At 34.5% G+C, this 6698-nt stretch overlaps 1 pseudogene; it reads left to right on the top strand.

Annotated features, from left to right (window-relative positions):
- Window positions 1-550: 550 nt before the first annotated feature.
- LOC126714824 (probable beta-1,3-galactosyltransferase 4) lies at window positions 551-6234 on the top strand (annotated as a pseudogene).
- The last annotated feature ends 464 nt before the right edge of the window (window positions 6235-6698 follow it).

Genomic DNA, 6698 nt, shown 5'->3' on the forward strand with positions numbered 1-6698 from the left:
GGTGTTATGGTATATTAGATGATACCACCAAACCTGACAAGAATTTTGGTGGTATCATCTAATTTACCATAACACCATTTTCTCGGTAATTGCTTCATGTAATCATGTAGAGTACAGTCGATTCTCTCAATTACCGGCCAAATACTATTGGGTTTTATGACCATCAGTGGGCTCACAATCTCTTCTATCCCAGCTGTTTGGAGGATATGCATGTTCAAATTAGCGTCTTTAATATTCGGATACCGAACAAAAGAGACCATGTTGCCTTCCAATGCACCCTGACTTATGTCTGCACTCATTTGGTTTGAGGCGGTGTCGGGTCTAAAGATAAACCTGGGCAAGTTAGAATTGGTTCCGGTTGGGGTAGTCCATAATATTGACCTTTTGCTGGTTGTTCTTGGCTGCAAGCTGGGTTCTCTTCCAATGAAATATCTGGGTCTTCCTTTGGGTGCTAAATTCAAGGATAAGACTATATGGAATCCAATTCTGGAGAAAATGGAGAGGAGATTGGCGGGTTGGAAACACTTATATTTATCCAAGGGAGGTAAAGTCACCCTAATCAAAAGCATCCTATCTAATTTACCCACCTATTTTCTATCTTTGTTTCCTATACCTGCTAGTGTGGCTAACTGAATTGAGAGGCTCCAGTGGAATTTCTTATGGGGCAGTTTTGGAGATGATCCTAAAATTCATTTGGTTAAATGGGCTACTGTTTGTGCTCCTATTTCTTCGGGTGGCTTAGGGATAAGGAAGATAAGACTTTTCAAAATATAAACTTAAAAATGTTGGCCATTCAAAAATCAGAACAATATAATATTCAAAAAAAAAAATTAAATACCATAAAAAAAGCTACCATATATTTAGCGTTAAAAAAATTAAAAAAAAATTATTTTCTAATAAATTTCAATTCAATTATATATGATCTATCAATAAATAAATATATATATATATATATTATCAAGATATTGGTAAATTTTGCTACATGGTTGAATTTAATTAGGGGACCTTATGATCTAATACCTAATTATGAATTGTATCACATGTGGGTCCTAAATAGTATACACACAATCTCTCTCATTCCCTCAGAGAATGTACCTTATGCATGGGACATATACAATTATGCATCGTTCCTCTCACAATATGTGTTTCATACAACTATGGCTTTATAGTGGCCCAATTGCACTATGCTTCACTCACTCAGCTTATAAGACCTCTAGGAGAACACATATAAATACTTGGCGGATACGACCCATGTGAGACTAATATATTGTGGGGCCCACATGTTAATCTCACATAGGTTCTATACGAGGTGGTGTAATGGCATGCATATTTTTGCCTAAACTAGAGACCATCATTTATAAATATGAACTTTTATCTCTCACATTTATATTCCCATGAGTTTCATTGTTTCCTCTTGACCAATATCAAAATATATATATATATATATATAGAGAGAGAGAGAGAGAGAAGAAGACCAATATCAATTTGTTTGTTATCATTTATTTTATTTTATTTTTTTGGTATAACAATACTTTAACCAGTAAATAAAACAATAAGCAATTAGCAAACCGCTGCTATTTATTTGCTAGTTGATACAAACACACACATATTTCATTGATCCAAGCCGAGAACCTAAACGACTGTTTCCTAGTCCAAACGGCAACAATGTTACCAAAAATAAATCTAGTTTCTCTTCTCTTCTCTCTTGTATGCTGTCTAAACCCAACCGTTAGCTTCTTTACACGCAACAGTTATGATTGTTTTATTTAAACACTCTGTAAGTTTCATGCATTTATACATGGAGTTATAGGATGTTTCTATAAATTGGGATATTAAATGTTGTATAGAACGCCCTCAGGCCTTGTCTGTATTCACCTCTCTCACCTCTAAAGAGGAGGGAGAGAGTGTGTATTCAGTGAAACAAAGTTCATATTATATCTGGGCCTATTTGGTTTCGGCTCTCTCTATTTATATATATTTTTAACTTATATTGGAACTGACACTAAAGCTATAACAACATGTCTATGAAGAGTAGAGGAATGGGAATAGGAGTGTATGCTAAGTCTATTAACTTGGTCCTTTTGGTGTGCTTAGGCTGCTTCTGTGCTGGATTGGTTTTCATTAACAGGTATGTATGTTTTCTCAATTGGGTTTCTGTTACTTTTTCTTAATTTTCAGTTTTTAGTCCCTAAAGTGGTTAGTTTAATTGAATTATGCGTTTTTGCCTGGTGGGTATCAATAAACTTATAGAATTAGGTGAGACTCTGTGAAATAAATATGAAGAGGTTGTTAATAGTTAAGCCTTTCCTAACAGTTTAAGCTTTTGGGACTAGTGGAAATTTACCATGGTATGTCTTGTGTTCGAAACTTGTCTCCACTCTATTTTCCATTTTAAAAGTTGGAAGTCCAACGTATTAAGCCCTGCTTATCAAGGGGAGTCAGGACACATGTGAGGGCGTGTTTGATGATTAAATGGTTAAATTCATAGTTTCATTACAATTTGAGCTTTTGGACTAGAGGTAATTTATCAGATAGTTTGTGTTTAGCCGGTTATTAATGGCTGTTCTTGTGAATTGAATGATTGTTGCATTTCATCGAGAAGGGTTTGAATTGAACTAATGTTATCTAGTTCAAAAGGTTATGTGTGCTTTCTGATGTGGTTTTTGAATTTGTGTTTTTTGGACTCACATTAGGGACAATTCTCTCCTTTAGTCCCTTTGCACTTGTCTTGTTTGTATCTATCATTCATTGTCATTTTATTAACAAAGTGCTACGTGACTTTCACTTTTCATTTTTGCTCTTTAAATGTTTCATGTAATTACTTAAAAAGAGGTTTAGATTTATGCAATAGGTAAAGATGTTCTTTTTCTTGTTCTGGTGTTTTTTTGTCAAACTCCATCAAAATATTATATACTTTTTAAATTGTGACTTAACCCTTCCTTCTACAATGAGCCTATAAGAGTCTTGCCTTGGATGAGATTTAGCTAAATTGTCCAAAGTTGATCCTCCTTATCAGTCTTCTTTCATTTTATTTGGCTGAGTGAAGTTACTGTAAATAAAAAAGATTTATTTATTTATTTTTAAAATTACCTGTTTTATATGGTTTTAATTACTGTGACTTGTGGAACTCAACCCAACTAGGCCAGATATTTGGAGGGGGTGAACTGGAGGTACTTGACATTTTACGTCTATATGATGAACACTTGATATTCAAAATTATATTTTCCCCCTTAATTCTCACTGAAAGATTATCTAATACTGCTTCTTAAGCTTATTATTTTACATTTCCATATCATTACTTTAGGCCACATTGATTTTATGCTGTAAAACCAGGTTTCCTTATCAATCAGTAATAGGCTTATTATTTACGTTACATGTAGCATATGCATGTCATATTAATCAAAAAATTATGTATCAGGATGTGGACGGTGCCTGAAGCTAATGATATTGCAATAACTTCTAAACTCGAAGATGCCCGTATAAACTGAAAATCTGAGAATTATCCAAAACTTGTAAGTAAATGTACCAAACTACTAATAATAAGCCATATCATTCTCCACTTCTTTGGCTATTGATATTTATTATTGTTTCACATGAGAAGGTAGTTTTCTTCAAATATACAGCTCTGACTCAGCAATTGTCAATATCCTGAAAGAAAGTATAGGCCTGTATTCAAGTCCTCCTATTTCATGGTTTTTCTTTTATTAAAGATTATTCTTAACAGAACCGTAGTGCTGAAATTGTCATTTCTAGGAAAATAATTTCTTTTGGAATCCAGATTTGACAACTAATTTTAATTTTTAATTTTTTTAGTTTTGGGAGAAGGGGGTTGGGTATGGATTAGTGAAAAGGGCCTCTGGTACCTAGTTTTCAGAAGTCACCTACTTCAGTAATAATGTGCATACAAATTATGGTTCCAGATATGATTGACCAAAATATTGCAAGTCTCACTCTTGCCGCTTCTCAAAATCATTCTAGTTGCTTCTTGCAATCATTATTCCTTCCAATCTTAGCATTAAGTGTGCTTTGTTATCTTTAGCTTTAATTTTGCTTCTTAATGTAAATCACTTGCTTTTTTACATGTTTGTAATGAAATTTTCTCTAACTTTCTTGGTTTTAGCAGAAGGTTGTACAGCATAAAGGAAATAACAGTGTGGGGTAAGTTTCAAGGACCCAGCTTGATATTTATACTCTATTCTGATGCCTGTTTAGACTGGATTTCACTTATATTCCTCACGAGTGACCTAAATGCAAACCTTATCATTGTATATGACATGCAGGGTCTCAGATAAGACAATAACAAATTTGGAGACGGAATTAACAGCTTCTAGGGCAGCACATGAATCTATAATGCATGACTTTCCGACGTCGCAAAACATGAAGAATGTTGTAACAAATGTGAAAAGAAAATACTTTATGGTTGTAGGAATCAATACAGCTTTTAGTAGCCGCAAGCGAAGGGAGTCTGTTCGTGCTACTTGGATGCCGCAAGGTCCATTAACTTGACTCCATATTTCTCTTTTACCTTCTCTCCCTCTCTCTCTTTCTCTCTCTCTCAATTTAAGAATCTTTTATGAATTGTTTCACTTATTTGTCATATCTCATCTGTGATGGTTCTCATGGATTAAACATTATTAGGTGAGGAGAGAATGAAATTGGAGGAAGAGAAGGGTATAGTGATTCGCTTTGTTATAGGTCGCAGGTAATTTTCGTATGTCTTCACAGCTACTATCAGTTATTACCACACTTACTGCTTGTATATATTCTTTTAGCACATGTGCTATATATTCTGTTTCATTAATAAGAAATGGAGTTTGTGGCCTTAGCAAATAAATTGTCTGCATGAACTTATGATCTTTTCAATAGCACAATTTTCTTTTAAGGTGGTGCTCTGCATAAATTAGCATAAATTATTTGGTTGCTTATTAATTGGCCTTTTGTCATTAGTTCGACACATCTGGTGGTATACTTGACAAAGAAATTGACTCAGAAGAGATGTTGCATGGAGACTTCTTGCGCCTAGTGAGCTTTTCATCTTACCCCTTTTAAGCTGTTATCTCAGTCTGCCTGTGAAACTCCCAGTTACCTTTAAAATTTTTGTTAGTGTGAAGATAGACTGAAAAGAAATATTAATAGGCTCTAATTTGTTTGGTCATATTGTGATATGGTACACTGCTTTCTTCACAAATATGTCTCTGTTATCACCATTGCTCCCAATTTTCTAAGATGACAATGTGTAGTATTCATATGGGTCATTGTTTCTTCCCTGCCTCTGTGTCTTAATTTAAAACATGAATATATTGTAGCCAGTATTTGTATTCCAATTGAAGGAAAAGAACAATTATGTGAAGGTTGGCATTTTGGCCTAACTGTTTGTCCAGAATCCAAATGCTAGTTGAATTGATTTTGGTCCACTATATATTATGGACCTCTCTGGTCCCTTTTGTTACAAATGATTTTTAATTCAAATGATTTAGATGACCTGATTAGCATATGCTCCATGGTCTTTCAAGAGGTTAAAACCATTAGCTACATAGACCAAGAACTTTGTCTGTTATAGTACAACCTCCATCAGCTGTATGGTGCTGTGAGATTTTTATTTTTCAGAAGAATGAAGATAGATTTTTTAAAAAATGAAGTGCTGCTTGCATGGATTTTCCTATAGGCTCATGCATTTGGTCCTGATGATGTAATTGTTCCTGCAGATTGTGAGTGGAAGATACGGGCAGGCAACATCTGTGCTGCTTCATTTGATTGGAAATGTAATGGGATTTGCAAGTCTGTTGAGAGAATCATGGATGTTCACCAGCGCTGTGGCAAGGATGAGAACGCTATATGGAGTGCAAGCTTCTGAGAGACAGGGAGCCGTTCCCCCAAACTCAGGAAGGACATACAGGTACCTGAAAGGCAAGCATGTGAATGGTCCTTTCGAGCCAATATCTACATATCATGTACGTATAGAGAATGTATGTAATTCTGGCACATAGAATTATTATAGTTAAGGAGAAAAGGGAGGCCTTGCTACTTAGGGCTTCCGCATTTTTGCAAAGGAGATCAACCTCTCTAAACAGCCAAATAATGAATAGACAGTCACAACCCATTCTTTATATGGTGAGAGAGCTTTATTGTAAGTTCTCTGACATAGCCATTGAGCTCAAAAACATGCAGTACTCTTTGTAAACAACTTTTACTGCCTTTTGCTTCATGAATAATACAGTGTATGTCATTCTTTCATGACTTCTCTCTCTCACCTTAAACAAAAATTGAGTAGTTATGTGATCTTTTGTTTTAGCTTTATCTGCTGGATGTCACAATACAGGTTTAGTTGAGATGAGATATATTTATGATTTATGATTTTGACAAAAAAGAAGAAGATATATTTATGATTTGTAGAGTTCGTAATAATTTCTTTTGACTGTGCATCCTGTAATCATGTCATGTATAGCAAATTAGTAGATGTTGAAAAGCTATTCTCAAAATTAAGGGTGAGTTTGGTTCAGTTTTTTGTAAAAGTGCATAATGAAAAAGTGGAGTTTTGTTAAAAGTGCATAATGAAAAAGTGGAGTTTCAAAAAGTTGAGTGTTTGGTAAAAACCGTTAAAAAGTGCATAATGAAAAAGCCGAGTGTTTGGCTAGCACTTATAAAAGTGGCAGTTTGAGGGGTAAATTACCAAAATGGACAATGTATATATAAGGGAA

This window comes from Quercus robur, chromosome 2, assembly GCF_932294415.1.
Source record: "Quercus robur chromosome 2, dhQueRobu3.1, whole genome shotgun sequence".
Classification (NCBI taxonomy): Eukaryota; Viridiplantae; Streptophyta; class Magnoliopsida; order Fagales; family Fagaceae; genus Quercus; species Quercus robur.